This window comes from Apteryx mantelli, chromosome 7, assembly GCF_036417845.1.
Source record: "Apteryx mantelli isolate bAptMan1 chromosome 7, bAptMan1.hap1, whole genome shotgun sequence".
Classification (NCBI taxonomy): domain Eukaryota; kingdom Metazoa; phylum Chordata; class Aves; order Apterygiformes; family Apterygidae; genus Apteryx; species Apteryx mantelli.
Genome location: NC_089984.1, coordinates 42,571,863 through 42,584,182, shown reverse-complemented (window position 1 = coordinate 42,584,182; position 12,320 = coordinate 42,571,863). Strand labels below are relative to the sequence as shown.

The 12,320-nt window shown below is 44.6% G+C and overlaps 1 long non-coding RNA gene across 1 annotated transcript; it reads right to left on the bottom strand.

Moving 5' to 3' along the window:
* Nucleotides 1-1,273: 1,273 nt before the first annotated feature.
* On the bottom strand, nt 1,274-3,841 carry LOC136992485 (uncharacterized). Its single transcript, XR_010884768.1, has 4 exons — nt 3,776-3,841; nt 3,560-3,670; nt 3,159-3,306; nt 1,274-1,787 (listed from the first exon to the last, which is right to left on the bottom strand). It is a non-coding gene; the product is annotated as an uncharacterized lncRNA (long non-coding RNA).
* Between the last annotated feature and the right edge of the window lie 8,479 nt (nt 3,842-12,320).

Below are 12,320 nucleotides of genomic sequence, written 5' to 3'. Positions count from 1 at the left end.
AAAAAAACGCCTAGCACTGTTGCCCACTGCCAAAGCAACTTCAAGGAGAACTGCAGTACTTCCAGTCACGCTTCAAAATCATTGTGCCAAGATTAGGAAACACAGCTGAGCCCAGAAATTCACTTTTTGCCGTATTGTCCTGAAGGCACTACTGAAATACTCTGGAAGAGCTCCGTTCCACTGGAAGACAAAACATCACCAAAAAGCTCCATGAAAACAGCTTTCTGATGCAGAGGAAACGATGACTGTCTCCCCAAGAGTACCATATCCCATGTCAAAGAGTAAGAAAATATTGGAAAGCTAGACAGAAATTCTTTAGTTTCACTATGAAATATTTTGTGCGACAGCTCAGCAAGCAAATGACCTGAATGCCAAGTAACCAGGTAAAAGACCTTCACGTACTGTTGGACAAGCCATAGCTTTTTATAACCACTTTTTCTTCTCTGCCTTTCCACAAACAAATTGCTGTACATGTTTGTCACAGAGAGTGATGGAGCGAAATACAAACCAATAACGAAGAAGCAACCCATGCCAGTTTACAGGTAGCTAAGGTCAGAAGGACAAAGACATCAGGGGCTTCTGGACAGTCTTCTGGATGCCAGGTAAAAGCCCTAAAAATGTCACGTGTCACTTTTATGTCACATCAGTTGCTCCCCTTTCCTCTTCTACTGCACTTAGATCAGTCAAGTGCTTGGATTGGAACATTTTCAAAAGAAATGGTGATGGCAATATGCTACCTCCCTCCAGCGTGCTGACTGGAATATTCTGTCTCTTCTGTCTACCTTTTGCCCGTGAGAAAGATCCATCAGCAGTTGAGACTTTAGAAGTTTGCACAATTATCTTCTTCTGCATCAAGTGGAAAAGTAGGAATCAGTGCTTATTCTGCACATCAATTCCTGTGTTTTAGTCCCAAAAAGGATTTAAGTTTCATAGCCAGAGAGACCATACGTCAACAAACATATGGACTATGTACGTTACCGACACATTATGAAGCCAATTATTTTGTCAAATAACTAAGGTCTTCAGGAATTTTTGGAAATGACTGAAATTAGTATGAATTTGTAAAATAAGTGCTTAAATTATTTGAGACTATCAGATCAGACAGGTTTTCTATATTACAGAGTGCTTCATATTTGCTTGTAACACTGCACGATTTATCTTGCCCTCTACTACTTGCTTTGCCATCGTACCTATCTCTTAGTGGAGGCTACATTTATTTTCAAAAATAGGATCACTGCAATCTTTTGATTTCATTTGTAACATTTGCATCCATTCACTTTATATTTATTTAAACCAGTACAATTACATTTTATATAACCTTGTCCTGCAATGGTGGAGAACTGGAAAACGGACCCTTGCAAAGACTTCAGCTCATCAGTTTTAATAGTAGGATGTCCTGGGGGACACAGTTCAAACTTATTCCTAGAACAGGTCCCAGGAAGGACTCTTTGTGTCTGCAGCAAGCAGGTATTGACCATTCTGACCCATCTCTAATGTTATCCAGCATATGGCATTGCCTTACTTGACCACAGACCTGGAGATGGCCATGTTTCTTGCCTGAGATTTCAGCTGGATGAGTACATGTTCTGGTGCTGATGATGTACCTTGGAAGGTTCAAAGCTTTTCGGACTTCCTCCAGTTTTCTTTTGGAAGAGCCAGTAGACAGCTTCTGGTAGGGGGCACCTGTTGATAGCTCAGGACTTTTGTGGTTTACTCAGCCCCAGGGTCAATAAAGATGGACAATTCTAGGATTTTGGTAGTGCTGTGGTAATCTGGACTTTCTCTGCCTGTCAAACAAGAGAAATGATTGCAAGGAGAAAAAAGTTGTCATAGGAGAAAGTTCTCAGATAAGAAGTAGAGAGTAGTTTGTATTGAACAGGGGCAAAGCACGTGGCAATGACATCCTTTTAAAGGTTTTCCTCAGTCTGGTTTATGCTGCTTTGTGCTGCTTGCCATTATCAACATCCCGAGCATGGGAATGTGCTGAAGACACTAGTTCTGACAAAATGAACCCACAAGTTTTCACAGAGCTGGTGCAATAGAATGTCCATAATGATCGATTCCAAAATATGGCAATAACGGCAACATCAATTATTTTAGGAAGTGCCTAAAAATTCAGGCGTTTCATGCTGTGACTGAAAGGAATTGTCAAATAGCACCATATAATACCTGCAACGACAGTCATAAAATCTTCAAAGCTTTTAATTACTTCGCCCAATGCCTGCTTTTACAACACGATTGCAACAAATTCAGATATACAAAAGACTACCATCATGACAGTCTGCAGCTATTCACAGACATGAAAATGAGACTCCCAGGCAGCCATTAGACAGTCTTCCATTGAGTGAAAACTATTGCCATTTCTTTGTTGTAGCAACAGGAATTAGCGCGGAAGTGTCAAAAGAGCTTTTTTGCTGTCTCTAGATATCTTCCAAGTCAATCCACACAGAAAGCAAGGAAGAACTGAAGAAACAGCAAGGCAGTGATCATGGCACAGTATTTCAACCTTTCCAGGACTAACTGGAGAAATTCTGAGACACGTAGGACAATGAGGACCGAAATGATGGATGAAATAAGCGGTTATGTGTCAGAGGCATTATCAGGAGTAGTTAATATCTACTTTGCGTTCCGGCTAATGGCCAAGACAGTATTAGCAAATGAGCAAAGGCACGATGCCCTAGCACTGCATTGTGATGGAAATGATGGAGCGGAGTCGCGCAGCAACCCGTGCCAAGGCTGAAACGGTGCTTGCAGCCAGCAAGACCAGAAGGGGAACATTAATTCATTGACGGGAGATTGAGAACGGGCAGCACTCTGGCACACCGGCATGGCAGGTTTGCAGGGCAATTGGATGAAGCCTCGTCAGGACCCTGTTGTTATTGATTATCAGAAAGCAGCACGCCTGGGACTCCCAACCAGGTACGAGGACTGCCCTGCACTCGGCATTATGCAAGAAAGAAGAAAAAATGACAAACCTTCTTTACAAGTTGCACTCAGTGCTTGTACCATTTTTTTTTATTTAAAGGAACTCCAGAAATATTTCCAACTGTTGTAAAACAGTACCTCATTGTAGGCAAAAATTTAATTTCAGTATAGATGTCATTGCCACCTGATATACCAAAGGTAAAGCAGTCACCCATCACTATTCACTCCATTACCTTAGCGGCCCTGGGCCCCCCATAAGCTGCAGCCCACTCCGTTCCTTGCTGCACGGTCAAAGCAAAGCCTATTTGGAGCTGACGGCACACCAAAGGGAAGGCACTGAACGCAGGAGCGATTGCCAAGTCTTCATCTGCAGATATCCATCTGTTGATAACAAGCGAGAATGAGGACAGACAGAGGTGAGACGGGCTGTGCAAAGCAACAAGACACCTCCTCGGCCAAACAGAGCCACAGCGCAAAACGGGCAAAAATAGCGGAGTAGCAGGAGAAAGGAGGGTGGAGGGAGGGGGCTGGGGCCAGGCAGGAATTCAAAATGTAGAAAGTTGCCTATTCTGAGGGCCAGGGGAGGCTGAAGAGGGCAGAAGGCCCCACCGGGGCTCCCTGTCCCCGCACGTACCTGGTGCTTTTGGAGGATGGCTCACCCTCGGCGACTTCGAGCTGTCCCCGCTAGCACGCGCTGCTGAGCGAAAGGACCCGTTAAAAACTGGACGTCCCCAGAAATGATGCACTACATTAACATAGAGCGTAATGACAATTAGTTTGCAATTTGAAGAGGAACTTTTTTAGCATCAGCCAACTATGAATAACACTCCCGTCCTCGGCCAGCTCTCACCAGAGGACAGGACAAGCCCGAGGTAGCTCACACTGCGTGACGGCATCGCCCGGCCAGGAAGGTCTTTCTCAGCAGCCATGAATGAAACGCCACTGGACAGAGTGAATGGAAACAGAGAAGAAGCCAAATCTCCCTGAAAAGACAAGTCTCCTTCATGCAGATGTCACGCGAGAAGAAAGAAGCCCAGCCACTCAAAACTGCATGTTTATTTGTAGAAAACGAACACGCTGCTCTGCACCCAGCAACGCTGCCCATCCCCAAGCTTGGCTGGTGGGTCACCTCCTCCCCTTGCCCCTCTGGGACATCAGCAGCTTCCTGGCACCGAGACAGCTTCGCTTTACCACTCTCCAGTAACTCTTTTCCCAACTGGAATAAGCTTTCCTGCGGCTCTGTGCGCTGCTCGGGTATCATTTGCTTCCAAAGCCATTAGAAACGATACAGCTCAGCAAGCTCCAATTCCTTCGTTTTTTTCCCATCCTCCCGCTTTCCCTCCCCAGTCTGCCGCTGTGCCCGGCTTATCGCCTGCCTTTGCACCGTCTCATCGCAAGATGCCACCAGTGTGGGGCTCCGAAGGCGGCACCGAAGCGCTCCGTGGGTTATTGAGGGGACAGATGGTCTTTGAATGAGCTCCTCGCAACACGCTCCGTCCCCAAAGGGCCCTTAAGGGCTTCCTCCGGCGTCAGCGCTGCACCGCGCTGCCGCAAAGCCGCGGGGGCGCGGAGGCAAGCGGCGCTTCCTAAACGCGCCGAGGCTGAGGAACGCGCGTCCTCCCGCGAAGCGCGGCGGCGGCGGCGCTCGCCACCGGAGCCCAGCGAGCGTTGCAACTCCCGGCTGCTGACCCGGCGGCACCCGAGCCGCTTTAAAACCCGCCCGATTCGCAAATAATGAGATTAACTTCGAGGCGGCAGAAGAGCATAAGGGTTTCGGATGACATCACCAATCATTAATGGGATGTGACGGTTCAAATGCCCCTTCCCTGCCTCTCCCAGAGCGTCTACAGCCGTTATGTCTGGTTTTCGGACATCGAACGCAGAGGTGGCATTTCTGCAGTCCCGGTGCGGGCAGGTCCCGGGCGCCGCGTGAGCCTTCGTGCGTCCCAGCGCGCGTGTGCAAACGCACTCGGAGCCAGGGTTCTCCCTTATCGAGGTTAATGCGAAAACCTGTTTTGATTTTGGTCATGTAGACCCGAAGCACCCAGGTGTTACTGCCCCGGCGCATAAATGAGAGATGACACGCGCATGCCTTCTGACTGCCCTCAAAACTGCAGCAAATCACGCCAGGACCACCGGCTTCCAGGGCTGCGGCGTTAAAAACCAGGCAAACAACACCAGAAGCAAAAAGAATATAGTTCTTGTATAAGAAGAGCCTGGGAGAGCATGATCTGTATGAAAAACATCAGTGACGGCCTTAAAACACTGGTAATGACAGTGCATACGTAACCGTTCAGTTTGATTTCCAGAAAGGCATCCTAGACTGTTCCTCTTGGCTGGATCCGGAGGAAGGAACAGGCTTTGGGGAGGCAGCTCGGGTCATTAAAATTGATCAGAGCTGCTTCATTACTTAGAACAGATGTTATTTGTTTAGATAAGGGTCTGAGCGCAACGCTGCCTCTCCGATCTGCGGCGAGCGACGCTCGCCAGGTCGCCGGTCTCTCGAGCCAGCGGAGCAGGCAGCCCCGGGACGCAGGCAGGCGTGAAGCGCGGTGCAGGCAGGCGACGGCACTGAGCAAATGGAGGGCAAAACGGAGAAAAGCGAACTAAAACACATCTTAGGGTGGCTATCCGGGCAAAACCTCTCTAAAGCGAAAAGCTTCAAAACCATGCTGGGATGCAGCACGTACCTCCGAACAGGACTCTTCAGGACAGGAAAACTGTGTGATGCTGCCATTAATATCAAAGCGCGCATATGAAAGACGAAGGTGCAGGCACGGGCATAAACATACTTCTGGGAAAATATTGTGACTCTTTGGTACATAAAGTGAACGTTTTGAATTCACTGTTCAGCTAAATTGGTGTGGTCTCGTTTTCAGAGCCAAACTATTTACATACGATCAATAAGAAGTACCCTTGAAAAAAGTATTATTGCCATGTAGCTAGAAAAATGCATGTTGATTGCTTAGGGCTTTTTGAAGCTTAGAGCTTTTGGCTTTTTTGAAGCTTATGGCTTGTTTTGAAGTTTAAAGTTCCTTTAAACTTGCTCCTAATGTTCCAGGAGGAAAGATCATTGCCAGCTTTGATGCTGCTCAGTAAGAGAAGGCCATAAAGAAAGCATTTTCAACTTTTGCTATGTGATTTAAGAGCTAATTTGAACATTCAAAATGACTTTACTACTCCTAACTATGTAAGGCAGAGGATATGTAAGACAAAATTAAAATAATAGGCCCACATTTCTTAGAAAGCCCCTGTCAGTGCATATCCTTAAAAAAAAAAAAAAAAAATGGATGATGATGATACTGGGAAGAAAAAGCAGAAAGGAAAAGAATATACAAAGTAAGAGCTACGCAACCTTTCCCATAAACTGAAAGTTGAAAATTCAGACCAATTATGAGAAATCTACTGGACATGGAGGTGGTACCTTAACACCATCATTTGGGACCAACAGATCATAATGGATTACAACGGACTGAGATCATCAACAGTTTAACCTCTCATCCCTATATATTAATTACTTTTTTGGTAATATAACAGGAACTCTACTTTTAAATAAGGTGGTGTGAAATACAAATAAATTTGGGTTTAATTCCTATGGCAAGAAATACAATCAGTATTTATGGCCATACAATATTTCATGACTTATGTTTTGCTTATTAATTTAACAACTATTTCGTTTTTTTTTTTTTTTTCCAAAACTTACCACACACCTCTGAAAGATTTTTTATGCATTTAATCCAAGCACCAAGAGAAGATGAGAAAATGCTATGCTAGTCACGGGGATGTGAGGGTCCTATTTCATTCAAGACAGCACAAAATAAAAATGTTGACACTTAAATGCCTCTCTTGGATGATAGACTCGGGAACCACGCAGCCAGGTAAAATAATTCAGGGCATACAGCTCATTCATAACCTTCTGCCACGACTGTCACGGAGCCGAAAGGCCTGGGACACTGTGAAGACACAGAACTATATATTGGCAAACATCAAGTCTATCGCCCAAAACGAGAGGAGGAAGAGTTACCGCGGAGGTCTGGCTGGGACAAGGAGGAAAAGGTCTTCCTGGGACATTTTCTCACTCTACTGCTTCATACCATCCCCATTTAACAGAGATGTCAGATAGTATCTTGGTAGAAAATGCAGTGGGACGACTTCTTTCCTCCAAAACACGGTTCCTAAGTGTCAGCACAGTCTGTTTCACTCTTCATCAGCTCCACGCACAGGGCTGGGGCTTGAGAGGAACTTAGCCAAAGGTTCATTGAAATCAAGGTGAAACGTATTTTGGTTTCACTGGAAGCAAACACAAAAAGTGCTCTGGAAAAATCCAAGCATGCTTCTTGGGAAGACAAGCGTCAAAGTAACAACGTCTAATTTTTACTCAGCTGTTTATTGAGCTATTTGAGCAAGCTGTTTCATATGATCCAAAAATATGCCATTAAAAGCACCTTTCAGGATAAAGACTACATGTTTAGCAGTTCACCCCTTCAGTGATCACGCACCTTGGACTTGAAACAACAATTTTCAGGCCCTGCACATAGGACTTTAACAGAAAAGCAGAGCAATATAAGTTTATTGCACTTACGCATCTATTTTAGTTGCATATACATGTAAACATGAACATGTAGATATATTTTAAGTTATAAAAAATGTTTTTGCCTCTTTAACCATTTCATCATTCTCAGGTTCATGCTGGCCTTCATGCATTGTGCGTATCAGGGGAGGTCTGAAAGTGATCCTAGCACAAGGATTGGAAGAGCAGGACTGAACTCAGAGCTACGACGCGGAGCAGGAGCTACCCCACATGAGCAAAAATCACGGAATCGGACCTCGGCGCAAATGGGCGCCGCTACTCGAGCTGTAAGCACACCCCACGCTATCTCAAGGCTGGGGTGGGGAAGGGAACCTACGTGTGTACCCAAAATATGGCGTGGAGGAGCTGACTTACCGTCATCAAGACCACTCGCCCTCCTCGCACCTTGCCTGGTGGCAGCACGAGTCCCGGCCTGAGAAACACTGCTGCGAACGATTCATTTAGAGATGAACTAATTAATGGTTTAAGGTTCTTGAAATGACACCAAGCACACCTTTCAGTGTAGGTATTCGATTTTGCCAGTGTAATTCTTTTATGGAGAACGCCTCACAATATGCTGAAATATCAACAACCTGCTCATAATTTTAATAACAAAAAGTCACTTTTGCCAGTAATGATACTGCGTTTTAGATATTTAGAGGATATCTTAGCAAAGATTACAACATAGTGAGCTATGACAGTCTTATCCAGGCCTACTGTCTTATGAAAGTAAGAAAAATAACATAATCCACGAAGAAATTAGAAGGAGGGTGGAGGTGGTTAATTTAAAAAGCACATTTACATCCCAAATTAAAATAAGGAAATTTTAACTATTACACACTTTGATCCAGTTCTTTTTTTCCCATTTGAAAAATTAAAAAAGCGCTCTTACATACAGTAGGGATAAAAACACATTTAGTACAGATGCTAAAAGAAAGCGTATCACTGAACTGCGAAGTGATTATGTTGTACCCTTGGGCAATAAGGCTGTCATAAAATTTCAAAACAAGATGTGAGAATCTAGGACAGCTCTGTTGTTGGGTCACTATATTTGCTTTGCAGTCACATTCTCTGTTTTCTAGTTAGAAATTAAATTGCAACATTTCTAGTATCAATTCATCTACTGTCACTGAAAATATGCACAAAAGCCTTACTAAATGTGGAAAAGAGAGGGGAGGATGTAGCAGTTGAATATGTTCGATACAGGTCAAACACAGTCACGGAACAAATGGAACGTGTGAACGTGAGAAGTTATGGCTCGAGTTCAGACCAAAGAACCATCCAACCCAGTCACTCAAAACGTCAAAACCAGATGTTTAAGATCAAAGAACATACTTGTCCCCTTTTTCTAAGGTGACCTTTCCTAGCACATCCTGTCTTCTGGCAAGAGCTGTCAATAAAATCAGAGAGAGAGGGCGAGAAGATACCAAAATAGCTGTCATCAATCTGCTTTGGACAAAGGACTTGAATCTCAGCATCTCACTTATTTCTGCCCGTGGTTTTGAGCTTATGCTTTTGCAAAGCAGACAACACGTGTTGTACGTGGTGAATCCCAGGCGCCCAGGACATGTCAGACCTAGTGCTCACGCGCTGCATGGACACAGCAGACCCCACCGATGACGAACAGGTGCTGCATGGTCACGTCTGAACTCCTGCCCGCGCTCCCCACGGCTGAACAACGCACCGGCACCAAATCTGATGGATTCAGAATGCTTTGGATAAACACGTTTTCTGCACAGTGCACGTCCCGAGAGCATTTCTGCAGGAAAAGAGGATGTTTTGGAAAACTCCAGATTAACAACAGTTCAATTCACGAGGATGCCCACAGCTGGCTATTCCTATACATGCGTGTGTCAGTCGCTTCTGGTGAGCTGCTCCACTTGGTATCACGTTATACACACTGATCTCTGGAACTAGTCCTTGTTAGAAACCAAATTTGAAGTCTCGCCTCTCTTATCCTCCTAAACTCCCGTAGAAGCATAGGGGTATTTATTAATAAAGCACTTCTAGGCACAAGAGCTGCATTAGAGGACGGTTCCTCCAGAAGGCAATTTTGAGTGTCAAGGTGTGAACCGTCCTCTGGAGAAGCCCTTTCCGCTGTTCCTCCACGCTCTCCTATTTTGGCAAAACCCAAAAGCAAACAAACACACTTGCAAGAGCCTTGGTCCCATTCTAATGCGGAAGAGAAAATTTTGACGCCTGGACAAACATTTGCGCCATAGGAAAGCCATTTCCTGCACAGCACACAACAAAACTGCCCCCGTTCATTCAGGAGTGCCAGACTTTGCTACTGATTCAATATTTGCATGGTTAGTAGAATAAATGCAACAGCAAAATAGCAAATTTACAGGCTGTACAAATTACAAGAGTAGTGAAACGATAACAACAAACCTACAGAGACTGGTTGTTCTTAATAACTAAAATGACTGCCTAGCGTGGTCAAGAAGGAGCAAGATGATACGGTTCCGGGGAAGCGCCATGCGGTAGCTAAGGCACCTAGTGAAGGGCAATAAAATGGTGATATGCAGCACTTGGAGGCTCCCCCCTCGCCCTCCTCCAAAAAATATCTAGTATGCACAGTGAACTTTCAATGTCAGCAGAAACGCAGCTAATCCTATAGCAGAGAGGGCAATTTCGAAAGGTAATTGATGTCTTTTTAACCCACAACTGTCAGATTGCATTGAGAATAACAGAGCCTGACAAGTCTAAAGTTAAAAGAGAAACTGTAAAATTGATCCCCTTCAGGTTCTGAATTTTAACATGAGGTTGGCATCGCACTTTTATCAGGACAGTGTTGAACAAATATTTGTCCTTAAATAAAGGAGGAACGGAAAAAATGGTATAATGTTTAGAGTAGAGAACAAAATATTCAAAAGCCTGAGTTTTCCCCTTAAGTTTGTCAGAATGGTTGAATCCCATTTTTCTTGACAGCTACTGTGCTCCTGATAAGAGCAATGTGTTGGGAAGTGGAGGTCATCTAGAATGATAAAATCAAATCCGTTTAAGTGAAAACACTCTTAAATCTGCGCTATACATATGTTACCCCATTGCCAACCTCTCCGTACTGCAGAGAGGCAGATGTAGAGAATTTCTGCATTCGGAATTTAAAAGGAGGATATAACTAAAAGCCTTGACTCAGTCCAAAAGAGACAGGAAAAGTCACAAAAAGCCATAGAAGCTAGCGACCGTACCGAGGGCAAACAGTGGCATGAGGAGCTGCAGAGACTCAAAGTGCCATTTTCGCGCACGATCCCAGTAATTCTGCTCCTCAAGTGGTGGGGGATAAGCCTAGGTGAAACGGCAGCTCCAACGGCTCAAAAAGTCATCGATGGCTCGGCCGCACGAGCGCCGCTGGCACCCGCCGCGCCGCATGGGGGAACCGCGGCCGGGCTCCCGCGCCGCCCTCCCGGCTCGCGTCCGGCAGCCCATCGCCGGCCCACCGAGAAACTGGGGAAAGTGATGATACACCGCTGCGCGAAACCTGGGTGAAGATACTTAACCAGGGAAACGACTCGGTTTCCAAAGGGGTGAACGTGCTGCAGCTCTCTTAATGCCGGTTTTCAGACCGCAAAAAGCGCAGACTGCGCTTTCTGTAAATCCTTTCAGTTTGTGAACAAGATAGCAAAGATTTAAAGAGCCTTACAGGCATTAAAAAAAAAAAAAAAGGAGGCAAACCACAACTTTAGGAATAACAACTTAATGAAAGACCCTCACTGACTTCAACGAGGCCAAGATCTCAACACGCACACCGTCTAGGCAGCACCTTCTGCATCCAGCATGCTAAGGGGAGGTTGGAGGACCAGACTGATGTGTGACGCAGAATGACATGATGTAAGACGTAGGTTTAAGTAGTAAGATATCTAACGTGTTCACCAGAGAACTGAAATAGGACTATTTATATACTGTTATCTTTATCTCTGTAATATAAAAATTATAGATACAGATGGCATTATCAAACTCTAAATACTGTAGTTGTAGCCGTTTAATTTGGTGGACTAGTTTAGATAAAATTAAAAAAAATACTAGCATATTATCAGAAGAATGTAATCTTCGATATTAATCCAACAGGCAAATAATGTAACACTCAGCTGCCAATACCAATTTCAGATTAAAAGTTTACCTCTCATTTACACAGACGCCTTTTAGATTTTAGACTAAATGCTTAAGTTGTAGCACCGTTATTAAAGACATGTTTGAGCAAATACCGAGAGCTAATTTCCGTGTGCTCTTGCTGAGAGTCACCTAGAATTTATGCTGCTGGGGGATTTTTTTCCTTCCCATTAGCTCTTCCTCTAACGTTATGTGCAAGAACCAGCTTACTTTGCCTAAGCTTTGAGCTGTGGAAGTAGCAGCTATGAAGCAAACTATTTTTTTTCCATTATCGGAGAAACACATGAATTTTCCAATGGTAACTTGAAAGTTCTGCATTGATTGACACTTTAAAGATCAAGGCATGTATTTATACTTCTAAATAAAAATTTAGGAACCCGAGCAGCAAGGAGAAATGAAAGCATCAGTTTTTAGGGGAGCATTATTTAGAAAACTCGAGTGATGGCTTGTATAGCACATAGAAAAGCCAGACCTCATTAGTGGTGCTTCCTAACGAGAATATCTGTAATCCTAGAGCTTGCTTTCCTCCCTCCCATTTAGAGATAACGGCCGATACTAAACACAGCTGTTTATAGGGGAGCTGCAATTGCAGTATTTCTAATCCTGAATAAAAAGAAACCCCTTGACAGCGCGTGCGCCCCTGGCCGAGGGCTTCATTTTAAACGTTGACTTTCCAGCGCCGACCATGGCGCGTGGGCAGGACCTAACTCAGGTG